The following is a 15,313-nucleotide window of genomic DNA, read 5'->3' on the forward strand; positions in this document are numbered from 1 at the left end:
TTTAATCCTCTTGCAATAGCCACTTGTCTACTATTACAAGAGGAAAATCAGAGGAAAATTTGATCTGAAGAAACAACTCCAGTCGGTCTTTTTGTACAGCATCATGGTCTCCTTGATTTGGTATTAAAATGTGTAGTGTACAAATGTTGGAATTAAATCTATGTACATAAAAACAAGTGCACTGAAGCATTTAGATTTCTTGTCTTCTTGAAAGCTCAATTTTAAAAGTAAAGTATATTGAGTACAGAAAAGAATCAAAACTAAATGCCCTGTTGCTTCTCTCTACATATTCATGTATTTAGTAACTTAAATCTATATTTTAATTTGGTGTATGAAATCCTGGAAACAAATAAAATTGGAAGTTATACTTCCCACTCACTTTTAAAACTGACAAACTTCTGTGTGTGGATTCCTTCTTCAGACACTCTTTCATAATGGTATTTTACCAAATACGTTGCCACCAGTGCTCATACTCATGTTTTCCAGTTGTGTGCACTTCTGAACCTCCTCCCATACCAGTAAGTGGCCAAATTTCAGCTGTTTTGACAAAAAGAAACCAGAAGTGAGTCTTGTAGCCTCTCTCCCTTTTCTTTAGAGCTCCCAGCCCAAATGGAGATCAGTGATTTTCCCCTTGTGGCTAATACAGTATAGCAGGTTCTCATCTAGTACCCTCAAGGAATCCAATAAATTAAAAATTCAAACTCTTCACTTCTATCCAAGCTCACTTCTCTGCACTCTTCTTTGGCTCTGCAGCATTGTCCTACTGCCCTTGTACAGAGCAACACCCTGTCTTCCTGGAGGCCTGTTTCCAAACTCAGTAGTCCTGCTCACCCTTGTCAGGTTGTTTATGCACCACCTTTTCCGGTGGCCAGACCCTCCCATGCCACTGGGTTCTAGTCCAGGATCCCAAAAATGAGTAGACGAAGTTGGCTCCATCTGACCCCTTGTTGCCATATCCCTGGACTCCTTCCCACCATAGCAGCCCCTTCCTGGGCTCTTTGTACCAGGCAAAAGCCTTCCTGTTCCCTTCCACTCTCTAAAACCCAGAGAATGACTACATAATTCTTCTCCTTCTCCTCCTATAGGCCCCCCCTTTTTTTTAATGGCAAAGCAAACAAGGACTGAATAGTCTATAACAGTAATACTCAGACCTCACTGGTTCAGGAACCAAATTAGTAATCAACACTACCCAAAAGAGCCACAGTAGTGTGAATTCATTGTTTCACATATGAATAAAATAAAATAGTCTCACAGCAAAATGACTAAGTATTATTTTATCAACTGCAATTGGATAATAATTTAATAAAAGCATCCTGAGTGTGTGATTTAATTATTAACCAGGTTTTTAATGTCAGGGGCTACAAAGAACCATAGGAAACACATTAAAGAGCTATTTGTGACTCCAGAGCCTCACTCTGAATATCACTGGTCCGTAGCCACCACCAACTATAATTCCTAAATGCTTAGTGGTTTATATGCTCTTGCTCTGCCCTATCTTCCAAGTAATGTAATAACACCATTCTAAGAATGCTCCATTTCCCTGATACTTTTACTAAATATCAGTGTAGCTTTTGTTACCTTAAGATATTTGAATTCCTCAGAAATCTTTTCCCTTTCTTTAGCAAAGGCTTTACATACCCATAAAAAGCGATCAATTGTTTCTTCCACCTTACAGAACACAGTTTGTCTTTATTTATTCTAAAAAAATTTTTAAGTTACAATAGCCAGTTAGTATTCTAAACAAAATCACTTCATTTCTTCTATCCAGGGCCTGCTACATAGCATTATCTTCAACTCTAACAGTCCCCTTCTTTGTCTGAGTTTTAACACAGAAGTCTCATACTACTACCCCTACTGCTTATCTTTATAATAACTATTCAGCTCCTCCCCAGCTGTGTTTCATCTTTCATTAGGCCTGCCAGATGCAACCAGGTGCTTTAATGGAGGCCTCCAGCCCACATTTATCCTTTCCTCACCTATGTTAGGCTAGATACTCTATCACATTCCTCTAAAAGGATATCTCCCATTTCTGTTCGGTTGTATGATCAATGAGAAGGAAATAGGTAGTAGATACTCCACCTGGACAGAAGAATGATGCAGAACCTGGTCTGCTGGTGAATAACCAAGGGCTGGTGAGTGACTAAGGGTTATTGTGGTAACCTGCTTTAATCTTTCATTGCCACAGTATCAGTAGCCTTGAGAAGATGGCTTCACATTGTTGGGTGAAAAGCACAATTCACACCAATACTAAGCTTAACTAATTTAAAGCTTTAATAGTAATATATTATCCCAAAATTTTCTTATCTTAATTAAGCAAAAAGCATAAGTCCAGCAGATAGAGCAGACAACATAATATACATAGACATGAACAACAAATCTCAAAGAACAACAGTAATGAAAGGTGAGTAACCGTTTCTTAACTTTTTCTGGAGTGCAGGTAGGATGTTTGCCAGTGTTTAGATGAATGCTGCTCCACTCTGGTGAAGGTCCTGCATTGCTCCGCCTCCCTCTGTTAAATACATGTTCTTTATGTCTTGTTTCATAACATTATGCAGGTGCACATTAAAATTCTCATTTATAACTATTTTATTCTAAATATAACCCCATCATAACCCAAAATCCTTTTAACTGATACATTTTTACTTATCCTGCTAAAATTGGTGCCTTTTTATTTATCTATTTTTAGCCACTGCTACCATCCTCAGTCCAACTGTCCTTTCATGTATTCCATTTTTTAAAATGTATTTATTTATTTATTTTACAACACTAAATTATTACAACAATTATTCTTACTTCTTATGGCCTTGGAGTTGCAGGTTGGCTAGTTTTGTCCAGTCAGTATCCATTCTCTCTAGTCTGTTTCACTAGGGAGATTTGTACCTGGCTAGTAAATTCAGGGGTGAAAGTAAAATTGAAAACTTACTGGTATGGGGGCTGGGGCAGAAGGGGCAGGGCTGGGGGCAGCATCTCCCAGCCAGCCCTTCCACACTGCACGGCCAGCGCTGCCCAGGTCTCCAGCGGTGATTTAACTTCCCTATGCAGGAAATCTGCTACTGTCCATCATGGGTAGTATGAATGAACCCCACAGACAAGTCCCTGTGTATTGCATCTTGGTTGTCCAGTGAGGCCTTCTGGCTTCTTAATGGTGTGGAGATTGTGTAGCAGCTTCAAATAAATTTAAATATGGAAGTTTTAATTTTCACATTTGTCAGTAAACAGTATCACTATGCTATTCCTTGGCCTATTTTGATATCGAATTCCCATTTATTAGTTATGCATTGCCAAGTCATAACTGCATAGTAGAAATTTTTTAGTGTGAGAGAAGAGCTTGAGTTTTAATAGCTGGGTAAGGAGACATGTGGGGCCTTTTTGGCAGCCAGAAAAGTGATGGAGGCAGCTCAGGCTCCTGGCATCCCGGAGGCAGTTGTGGCTTTTGGTACTATGTAGGGAATGAATCTCCTCTTTCCTTCTCCTGTAAGCAGGGTTGGAGTGACTTCAGTTTTTTGGGTGGGAGGCTTGGACTCTTAGTCCCCTAAATCAGCTGCTTCACTGCCTTCCGTGTCAATATCTCTACTTCATCCATCAGAGGGGAATAAGCAAGCATGCTTGTTGAATGTTTCTACTAAAATGATCTGCAGTGAAATGGGTAACCATACCAACATTTATCATTAGGCTTTACAGTAAACACCCAAGGAGATGATTGGGGAAGCAAACACTGCTGGTACACTATTATTTCAAATGAGCAATCTGCAAATCCACTTGCTGCTGGTATAAACAACAGCAAAACTGTCACATTTACCCATTGTATGAAGTCTCACAAATAGGCTCATTTGAAGAGAAGAGGTTCTTTAGTTAGCAACAGAGGAGGACTATTTTTTGTGTAATAGGTCTACACAAAGAGGTTGCAAAGTAATCTAAGGGGATTACATTTATTGGGACAGGTTCCCGCATAGAACTTGTGATGGAAAGCAGGAAGTGTTAATACTGAATCAGGGTCAGTCTCAGGCTTTGCTAACCTGGCATACAGTACTACGTCTCAGTACAAGAGCAGTTGAGAAGGAATCAAATGAAGTGTCTCTTTGCTTTCAAGAAAGATGTGCTGACCTGGACTAAATCAAATTAAACAAGACTCCTGAGCAGACTGATGACAAAGAAGTCCAGGTAGCTGCATAAATGAATCCCCTTTGACCAAATGAACACTGCCACCACTTGCAGAATGTTAGTAATTAATTCCTTCCAGGGAATTCAAAGTCCTTCTGGACCTGCTGTCTAGCTGGTGTCTCCAGTGCCCTTGCCAGTAGATAGCAAGGGAACCCAAGCCAGCCCTCTTCACTTGGTTCCAGCCCAGGGACCCTATAATAAGCAGCCACGGTCTCTGCGCAGCCTGACCCCCTTGCTGCTGTTTCCCTGGGCTTCTTCCTACTCCTCTGACTCCCCCCCCAGCCTTTGCCAGTCTCAAACTCCCTCCACTCAGGGAGCAACTACAGCCTGCCTTCCTGCAGTCCCCCTGCTGATCACTGCTCCTGGGCTTTATACTGGCCCCGCCTTCTGTTCAGATGACCCTATTTCTAATTAGTGGCATACTCCCTGGTTCCTCCTCCAGGTGCACCAACTGGAATTAATGGGCCTGCCTGACCACCTTAACCCCAATTAGCCCTGTGTGAGGCACATGCCCCACCACAGAAACTTAAATTAAAATAAATCCAGTCCAGTCTTCAACTTATTCTGACATTATGGAAACACTCATGCTGTCCTGAGAAGCAGTACGTCTAGAATGACACTCTCCAAACACTGGACAAAAACTGCCTTTTAAAAATGCTTGTGTAAAACAAAAAATGAAAACAAGAGAGGTGTGCATGTACATATCCTTATTTAAAAAATCCCCAACACAATAGTTAAAAACATTGAATGATGGAAAAGTTGTCTGTTTAGAATGCATGCTTTTTGGGGTCCATGACTTGTCATATGCATGTACAGCTCCCAGCACATTTTTATACAGCATATAAATTATTGTAAGCCACAGAATAATCTAAAAGGGACATTAAGGTTGCAAAGCAAAATACTCAAAAGTCATGATATGACAAAGTTAGGGTGGCTGCTGCAACACTAACTGCTCCCTTGTGTATATGCATTACAACACAGATTTCAATTAAATGAACAAACACTATCCCTTCCCCACACAACATCTGCAGTGCACAGGTTCCACAGTACATAGTGACTGACACCTGTTTGATACTTATTTTTATCCTCATTGTTTAGTGTGATCCTTGCCTCATTCCCTATGCAAAATTCAATTTCTGCAGTGACACATTCTCTATATACCCCCGCCTCATTTTCCATCTAATCTGTGCACTACAGTCCTGATTTAGAGCCCTTCAATGAGTTTTGGATTAGGCCCTGAATGAGAAATGCCACACAGCTTTCATATGCACATGTGTCCAGTGCCAACAGTAAGAGATTATTTGCTGAATGAGAATTAATGCTCTCCTAACATACAAACCTGTAGTGCCAGTAGAATATTGGAAGATCTTTAGTTTTTAAAAAAAGACCATCATATGATAAAAATGTGTACATGCTCAAAGTTTCTTTTAAAAATCCTTATAATTCAGGCAAATCTACATGGATTTTCATTAGACCAAGGAAAACACACTAGTAATCTAGATGCTATCTCCCTGGTAAATTTGAAGCTTCTTTTCTCAAACCCTACACGTGTTAAAGCTATTTTTTTTTTAAAAGTCTTTTTTTTCCAAATGACACGAATATATATTTAATACTTTATTATTGAAAATGGCTTAACTGGTTTTGCTCAATCTTTAAAAAAAAAAAAAAAAAAGAAAAAGGAAAAAAAAAGTCAGGCTGTAACTAATGGAATTTTTAAGCCTGAAAGATAAAAAATGTGAGGAAAATTTTAAATTTTTGAAAAAGACGATATAGAATGGAACAAGTTACAGATGTTGCTCTACCTATGATAATTAAAAAATAACATTTTCCCATCTGGGTGGAGATATGGAATGAGGTGGTAGTTTTGCACAATTTTGATTAATGTATTTCTTTACCTAATTGCAGTTCAATCCTATAGTGCATACTCGGGAGAAAATCCTGTTGGCTTCAGTGGTGGTTTGGCCGAGTAGGGGTTTCAGTCTGGGACCCTAGATTTTAGTTCAATTAATGATTTGCTCTCTCACTCTCTTACCCCAATGATTCTGAGACCGTGTGCTTCAGGCCAAATTCGAGAAGAAGCAGACTGTCCAGGACACATTCACACTTCTGTTAGGGGGCTTTGCAGCCACACCCTATTATTGGGGGGGGGGCATTTCTGACAGTGCCTTTAATTAGCATATATGCATACTACATTTCTGAAGAAGACCTCAAAGCCACAGCACAACCTAACTGAATAGACTTGTCAACAATTACTGTCCAGTGTTGAGGAACACTTTTAAGAGTGCCCTTAAATAATAAACAAATATATGTATTTATTTTGATTCATATACCCTTTCATAAAAAGGACCCTCTATCCTTTTCTCTAAACATTCCTTGCCACAATTATAGAAAAATAATTACCACCCTCTTCACCCAATAATTAGAATATATAATAACCCAATCTTTAGATCTTTCTAATGTCCTACCGGAGTCCTCTTACCCTTGAAATAAACAAATGGGCTTTTGCTGAGCAGAGATCCTCTGAAAAAATCAATAAACTAGGACTATTTCAGACTTATGACATACACCACATCAAGGATGTAATTGCCCTGAGAACAAGCAAGGTCTCAAGATTCTAATATATATAATTTAAAATGGTTAAGGTAGTTAGACAAATGTATATTTAAACTGCATATATTTGATAGTCTCCTTTTCCGCCTCCCTCTGTATGTCACTTGTGACAGTGTAAAAGGCACACATATTAGAGGGGGAAAAAGGCCCCTTTATAATGCCAGAGAGGTGTATAGTGGCTCTATTGTAAATTCAAAGTCCTTGAATTTGATCAATTACTAAATAGCTATCTGATGTCGGAACAAGCACTACACATTGTGTATGTTGAACTGAGTTGATTAGTCAGTGCTGCAGTGTATCAATGTACTTAGTCTGCTTTTGTCCTGAAAAGTGTCTACTCAAAAATGACACCTCTTACTGAGCAGAGATCCTCTTCTATCTATTCAGAGTCACCAGTGCTTAATTTAGTGACAAAAATAATTTGCACTAATATTTATTCCTGTTAAAACTGCAAAGTCAACACACCAAAGACAGTGATCTTGACTCTGTCTCCTCTTATATGTCAACAGAATTCTTACTGAGCTCCAATCAATTACACCTGTGCAACCCTCTTGCCTTCAGTTTTGTTGCATAGATATTAACAGTACAACCTGATAGTAATGGGTTTGAACAGGTGAAGGCCACTAATTGTGAAAATCTGTCAATTGAATGAAGATCATAGAGTGTAACCCAAGAAGAAAAGGAGAACTTGTGGCACCTTAAAGACAATAACACATTTATTTGAGCATAAGCTTTCGTGAGCTACAGCTCACTTCATCAGATGCATTCAGTGCAAAATACAGTGGGGAGATTTATATACACAGAGAACATGAAACAATGGGTGTTACCATACACACTGTAACAAGAGTGATCAAGTAAGGTGAGCTATTACCAGCAAGAGAGCTGGGGGGGGGGGGGAAAAACCTTTTGTAGTGATAATCAAAGTGGGCTATTTCCAGCAGTTGACAAGAACATCTGAGGAACAGTCAGGGGCGGGGGGGAGAGGAAATAAACATGGGGAAATAGTTTTACTTTGTGTAATGACCCATCCACTCCCAGTCTTTATTCAAGCCTAAGTTAATTGTCTTCAGTTTGCAAATTAATTCCAATTCAGCAGTCTCTCGTTGGAGATTGTTTTTGAAGTTTGTTTGTTGAAGAATTGCCACTTTTAGGTCTGTAATCGAGTGACCAAAGAGACTGAAGTGTTCTCCGACTGGTTTTTGAACGTTATAATTCTTGACGTCTGATTTGTGTCCATTTATTCTTTTACATAGAGACTGTCTAGTTTGGCCAATGTACATGGCAGAGGGGCTTTGCTGGCACATGATGGCATATATCACATTGGTAGATGTGCAGGTGAACGAGCCTCTGATAATGTGGCTGATGTGATTAGGCCCTACGATGGTGTCCCCTGAATAGATATGTGGACACAGTTGGCTTTGTTGCAAGGATAGGTTCCTGGGTTAGTGGTTCTCTTGTTTGGTGTGTGGTTGCTTGTGAGTATTTGCTTCAGGTTGGGGGGCTGTCTGTAAGCAAGGACTGGCCTGTCTCCCAAGGTCTGTGAGAGTAATGGGTCGTCCTTCAGGATAGGTTGTAGATCCTTGATGATGCGTTGGAGAGGTTTTAGTTGGAGGCTGTACATGATGGCTAGTGGCGTTCTGTTATTTTCTTTGTTGGGCGTGTCCTGTAGTGGGTGACTTCTGGGTACTCTTCTGGCTCTATCAATCTGTTTCTTCACTTCAGCAGGTGGGTATTGTAGTTGTAAGAATGCTTGATAGAGATCTTGTAGGTGTTTGTCTCTGTCTGAGGGTTTGGAGCAAATGCGGTTGTATCCTAGAGCTTGGCTGTAGACAATGGATCGTGTGGTGTGGTCTGGATGAAAGCTGGAGGCATATAGGTAGGCATTGCGGTCAGTAGGTTTCCGGTATAGGGTGGTGTTTGTGACCATCGCTTATTAGCACCGTAGTGTCCAGGAAGTGGATCTCTTGTGTGGACTGGTCCAGGCTGAGGTTGATGGTGGGATGGAAATTGTTGAAATCATGGTGGAATTCCTCAAGGGCTTCTTTTCCATGGGTCTAGATGACGAAGGTGTCATCAATATAGCACAAGTAGAGTAGGGGCATTAAGGGATGAGAGCTGAGGAAGCGCTGTTCTAAGTCAGCCATAAAAATGTTCGCGTACTGTGGGGCCATGCGGGTACCCATAGCAGTGCTGCTGATTTAAAGGTATACATTGTCCCCAAATGTGAAATTGCTATGGGTGAGGACAAAGTCACAAAGTTCAGCCACCAGGTTTGCTGTGACATTATCGGGAATGGTGTTCCTGAAGGCTTGTAGTCCATCTTTATGTGGAATGTTGGTGTAGAGGACTTCTACATCCATAGTAGCTAGGATGGTGTTTTCAGGAAGATCATTGATGGACTGTAGTTTCCTCAGGAAGTCAGTGGTGTCTCGAAGATAGCTGGGAGTGCTGGTAGCGTAGGGTCTGAGGAGGGAGTCTACATAGCCAGATAATCCTGCTGTCAGGGTGCCAATGCTTGTGATGATGGGGCATCCAGGATTTCCAGGTTTATGGATCTTGGGTAGCAGATAGAATATCCCAGGTTGGGGTTCTAGGGGTTTGTCTGTGCGGATTTGACCTTGTGCTTTTTCAGGGAGTTTCTTGAGCAAATGGTGTAGTTTCTTTTTGTAACTCTCAGATCAGTTTGACACCTAGCTATTTTTTCTAAAGAAATAGAGGATTTGAAGATATGATTAAAAGGAAAGATGGGATTGAGGTTAGACCAAAATGGGCAAGCATTTTGTGTTGGATTGTTACTATTCCTAATATAGTTTATATTCTAAATATAATATTGTCTATACATTTCTTTCCATCTCCTTTTTCAGATTCTTTTGTCTCCATGTCAATGTCATACTATTATTGTGTAATAGCATGTGGGACCTACTATTGTTTTTATCAACAAAGATTACATCCTACTGGCTGCTCCTTAATCACCTTAAGTTAAATATTCTTTCATATGTCAAATTTAAAACTGTGGCACGGCAACTACACATATAAATGTGATCACTAATCATTTTAAAAAAACCAGTTTTTCATCTGCTCCTCTTCCAAATTTTGTTTTAAAATACACTTCTTTAATACTTTGCTATCTGTATGTTTCACAGAAGTGCTGTAACAAAATAAATGATAATCCTGTAGTGCTGTGTGATTAAAAACCATACTCTGGGAAACTGTTGTTGGATCATTCCCTCCATTTCCATATGTGGAAGGGGCTCATATAGTGCATTTTCTTGTGGGAAAAGGAGCGCCAAATGGGAGATCCACCATGCCCCTCCCCCTTCTTATGCCCCTCTCTAGATGCTTTATGTGAATTGGGTTGTGAGTTGTAAAGGGATTTAGATTTGGTAGATTAAAGATTGCAAACCCAAACTGCTAATGAAATGGAGCTAAAGGAGGGGGTAAGGGTCTGCTGATATTAACTAAGGCTAGACAGAGAGGAGCGTGCGTATACAGTATATTTTTCAAATGTTTTAGTGATAGTGGGTCAGATATGTTACACGGGTGTAAATCTGAAGTAATCCATTTATGCCATTGTAAGTATTACCCGAGTAAGAGTGTGCTGTTACAGTTCTTAAAGAGTCTGATCCAAAGTCACTGAAGTCTATTTTCAAAAAAAAAAAAAAAAACTTCCATTGACTTCAGTGGCCTCTGAATCAACCTAGAAGTGAATCATAGCTTGGAGTTTTTGTTTGTTTGTTAACAGTGTCAAGGTTCCCTCCCCACTCTGAACTCTAGGGTACAGATGTGGGGACCCACATGAAAGACCCCCTAAGCTTATTTCTACCAGCTTAGGTTAAAAACTTCCCCAAAGTACAAATCCTTCCTTACCCTTGGATGGGTACTGCTGCCACCACCAAGTGAGTTAGACAAAGATTCAGGAAAAGGACCATTTGGAGTTCATGTTTCCCTACAGTATCCCCCCAAACCCCTTCACCCCTTTCCTGGGGGGGCTTGAGAATAATCTACCAACCAAATAGGTAAACGAGGTGAGCACAGACTAGGACACTAAAACCAATCAGATTCTTAAAAAAACAGAACTTTATTACCAAAAAAAAAAAGTAGAAGAAACACCTCTGTAAAATTACCTTCCATCCTGATTTTACAGGGTAATAAGATTCAAAACACAGAGGATTCCCCTCTAGGCAAAACTTTAAAGTTACAAAAAACAAGGATAAACCTCCCTCTTAGCACAGGGAAAATTCACAAGCTAAAACAAAAGATACTCTAATGCATTTCCTTGCTATTACTTACTATTTCTGTAAGTTAGATGTATCGTTCAGTAGGAGCTAGATTATTTGCTTGGTCTTTCTCCTTGTCTCTGAGAGAACACACACAAAGAGACAAAGCAAAAACCTTCCCCCCACAGATTTGAAAGCATGTTCTCCCCTTTTTGGTCCTTTTGGTCAAATGACAACCAGGTTATCTGAGCTTCTGAACCCTTTACAGGTAAAAGAGGGATTTTATGTTACCCTTTGCTGTATGTTTGACACCCACCCCCCCCCAAATCAGACAGTGCTGGACAGCCTGCTTCACACTGGCTGTGTTTTCTTCCTGGAGCTCTAGGAGAAAACAGAATTAATAAGACACATGCACCTCTAGATATACTACTGATTATATAAAAACTAACAATATTTTCCACATTTCAAGGACTATTTTAACCAGCTGATTCTGGGAAACTTTCAAGGGAGAATGCATCAGCCACCTTGTTAGAAGCTCCTGCAATATGTTGTATTTCAAAATCAAAATCTTGGAGAGCTAAACTCCACTGAATAAGTTTTTTGTTGTTGTCCTTGTCGGTATGAAGCCACTTCAGCATGGTCAGTTTGCAGGTGGAAACACTGTCCCCAAAACGTATGGGGGTAGCTTTTCCAGAGCGTAGACAATGGCGTAACATTCCTTTTTGCTGATTGACCAGTGGTTTCCCTCTCAGACAGCTTCTTGCTAAGAAACACTACAGGATGGAATTCTTGATCTGGTCCTTCCTGCATTAAAACTGCTCCCACACCACGCTCAGACACATCTGTGGTTACTAGGAAAGGTTTGTCAAAGTCTGGGGCCCTTAGCACAGGGTCAGACATGAGTGTCACTTTAAGCTGGTTAAAGGCCTTCTGACATTCTTCAGTCCACCGAACTGCATTTGGCTGTTTCTTTTTGGTTAGGTCTGTCAGTGGGGTGGCGATTTGGCTGTAGTGTGGTACAAATCACCTGTAATATCCGGCCAAGCCTAAGAAGGATTGGACCTGTTTCTTTGACTTTGGGACAGGCCACTTTTGGATAGCATTTACTTTGGCCTGTAGGGGGTTGATAGTTCATTGACCCACCTGGTGTCCGAGGTAGGTCACTCTGTTGAGGCCTATTTGAAACTTTTTAGCCTTAACAGTTAGTCCTGCTTCCCTTATGCGCTCAAAGACTTTTTGCAGATGTTCCAGGTGTTCTGCCCATGAATCAGAAAAGATGGTCACATCAAGGTAGGTGACTGCAGATTCTCCCAATACCGCTAGGAGACTATCTACAAGTTTCTGGAAGGTGGCAGGTGCATTTTGCAGCCCGAAAGGGAGCACATTATATTCATATAGCCCTACATGGGTGATGAAAGCTGACTTTTCCTTGGCGGATTCATCCCGCAGTACTTGCCAGTAACCCTTGGTTAAGTCTAAGATAGAGATGAACTGGGCCCGTCCCAGTTTCTCCAATAGCTCATCTGTGCGTGGCATTGGATAGTTGTCTGGGTGAGTCCCAGCATTTAGCTTATAGTAGTCCATGCAAAAGTGTATTTCCCCATCTGGTTTGGGAACTAGAACCACTGCAGATGCCCATGCACTTTTAGAGGGGCGGATTACCCCCATATGTAGCATATCCTGGATCTCCCGTTCTATAGCAGTTTTGGTTTAAGGAGCCACCTGGTAAGGTTGGGATTTAATTGGGCGAGCATTACCTATGTCAATGGAGTGGTATGTCTGTTCGGTCTGTTTTGGGGTGGCTGAGAACATCAGTGCAAAGCTAGTGCACAGCTCCTTGATCTGCTGTAGCTGCATATGTCTGAGGGTCATGGAGAGGTTCACCTCTTCTACACCACCATCACTTTTTTCTTCATAGTAGACCCCTTCAGGCCACTCAGTGTCATCTCCTTCCTGGGCTGCAAACTGACAAACCTTTAATTCTCTTGAATAAAAGGGCTTTAGAGAATTAACATGGTACACTTTAGGGTTGAGGTGGGGGATGCTATGAGATAGCTAACAGCTCCCAGGCACACTCGGACCGTAAATGGCCCGTCCCATGTCACTTCCATCTTATGGGCCTGGAGTGCCTTCAAGACCATGACCTAGTCCCCTACTTTGAAGGAATGCTCTCTGGCATGTTTATCATACCAGACCTTTTGCTCTTCCTGAGCATCTTTTAGGTTTTCTCTAGCAAGGGCTAAAGAGTTTCGGAGGGTGTTTTGTAGGTTGGTTACAAAGTCCAGAATGTTAGTTCCTTGAGAAGTGTAAATCCCTCCATTCCTGCTTCACCAACTGTAATGGCCCCTTAACCTCACAGCCACACACATTTTCAAATGGTGAAAGCCCTAAACTGGGATGTGGTATAGCCCTGTAGGCAAACAGCAACTGCTGCAACACTAGGTCCCAATCATTGGAGTGCTCATTTACGTATTTATGTATCATGGCCCCAAAAGTTCCATTAAACTTCTGCACCAGGCCACTTGTTTGATGGTGGTAAGAGTGGCTCACCCCATGAGCTTCCCAAAGGCTTTTCATGGTCCTTGCCAGGAAATTAGTTCCCGAATCCATAAGGATTCTGGAGGGTCAACCTACCCTGGCAAAAATGTCTGCTACTGCCTGGCACACACTTTTAGCCCTGGTGTTGCTGCTTAGAGCTACTGCTTCCGGCCATTGCGTGGCAAAATCCATGAAAGTGACATTTCTGAGAGAAGAAGGGATGTGAAAAAGGTTAGGTAAAGGGAAAAGACAGTGATTGACAGGATAAACTATGTGGGAAGAGTTATAGTAGAAAGTGGACGAAGTGGAAGAAGAGAGGGGGAAAAAAAAGAGGCTTGAGGAAGTCATTGTAGAACAAGAGAATGGGAGAAGAGCTATAACACAGCAGAAGATTAGAAAGAAATCTTAAGAGAAGCAAGAGACAAAAGGAGATTGAAATACCAATATCTGACCAGGACTTTACTGCTGGACCTCACTGGAGCCTAAACAGAAGCAACTCCTATGGTCAAACCCTCCCCCCACACCCATTTAATGTGTGCAGCTAAAGATCCCACATTCACAAAACTTATCACTGCTCCTGCTTGCCTCCTCCTGTGTTAGCTACCCTGACTGGCTCCATCATCTCTTTCTTGTCTGCCTGCCATTTGCCCACCTCTCCAGCTTCTGCTGTCTCTTCCTCCAGCCACCTGGATTACCAACTACAAACTGTTCCGATCCCTAGTTCTTTTTCCCATTGATCTTTTATGCTTACATATGTACCTATTTGGTGACTCAGCCCATCATCTTCTAGACCATTTAGCATTTGAGAGAGTTTTTAATGTAAGACTTTTTTTAAAATGAGGCGGTATCTGCTGATACTTTTAAAAGTGTTTTGCCTCCAGTGTCGCTTCCTGCTGCTGTTGTGAAGTGTCCCAGTTATCAGGCCAGCTGCCATCCATCACCCCAGTAGTGGGAATTTTCTGCCTAGTGCACTTTGTCCTGCTGTGATTCTCTGTGCATCTGCTTAATAGCTCCTGCATCAGGAGCATTATCTTCTCTTCTGCAATGCTGTGCCGCCTGCAGCAGTGAACCACTAGACTCTTGTTACCACAATCCAGTTCTTTCAAGGAAACTGGACAGATTTCAATGGAGAGAGTGCTTTAGCCAGAAGAGATTCTTGCATGTTTGGATTACTTGTTTCAGCCAGTGTTAAAGCACAGACAGTGCTAATCTATTTTCCAGTTGTGTGATTCAGTGACTGGAGCTTCAAGAACATAAGAATGGCCATACAGGGTCAGACCAAAGGTCCACCTAGCCCAATATCCTGTCTTCTGACAGATTTCAGAGTGGTAGCCGTGTTAGTCTGTATCAGCAAAAAGAACGAGGAGTACTTGTGGCACTTTAGAGACTAACAAATTTATCTGAGCATAAGCTCTCTGGGCTAAAACCCACTTCATCGGATGCATGCAGTGGAAAATACAGTAGGAAGATTGTGTGTGTGTGTGTATATATATATATAACACAGAGAACATGAAAAAATGGGTATTGCCATACCAACGATAACTAGAGTGATCCGTTAAGGTGAGCTATTAAAAGCAGGAGGATAAAAAACCTTTTGTAGTGATAATCAGGATGGCCCATTTCCAACAGTTGACAAGAAGGTATGAGTAACAGCAGGGGGAAAAATAAGCATGGGGAAATAGTTTTATTTTGTGTAATGACCCATCCACTCCCAGTCTTTACTCAAGCCTAATTTAATGGAGTTCAGTTTGCAAATTAATTCCAATTCAGCAATTTCTTGTTGGAGT

General features: G+C 41.2%; 1 long non-coding RNA gene across 1 annotated transcript; it reads right to left on the bottom strand.

Annotated features, from left to right (window-relative positions):
* On the bottom strand, positions 1–3,136 carry LOC144260386 (uncharacterized). Its single transcript, XR_013345014.1, has 3 exons — positions 2,924–3,136; positions 2,422–2,509; positions 1–537 (listed from the first exon to the last, which is right to left on the bottom strand). It is a non-coding gene; the product is annotated as an uncharacterized LOC144260386 (long non-coding RNA).
* Between the last annotated feature and the right edge of the window lie 12,177 nt (positions 3,137–15,313).

This window comes from Eretmochelys imbricata, chromosome 2, assembly GCF_965152235.1.
Source record: "Eretmochelys imbricata isolate rEreImb1 chromosome 2, rEreImb1.hap1, whole genome shotgun sequence".
NCBI lineage: Eukaryota > Metazoa > Chordata > Testudines > Cheloniidae > Eretmochelys > Eretmochelys imbricata.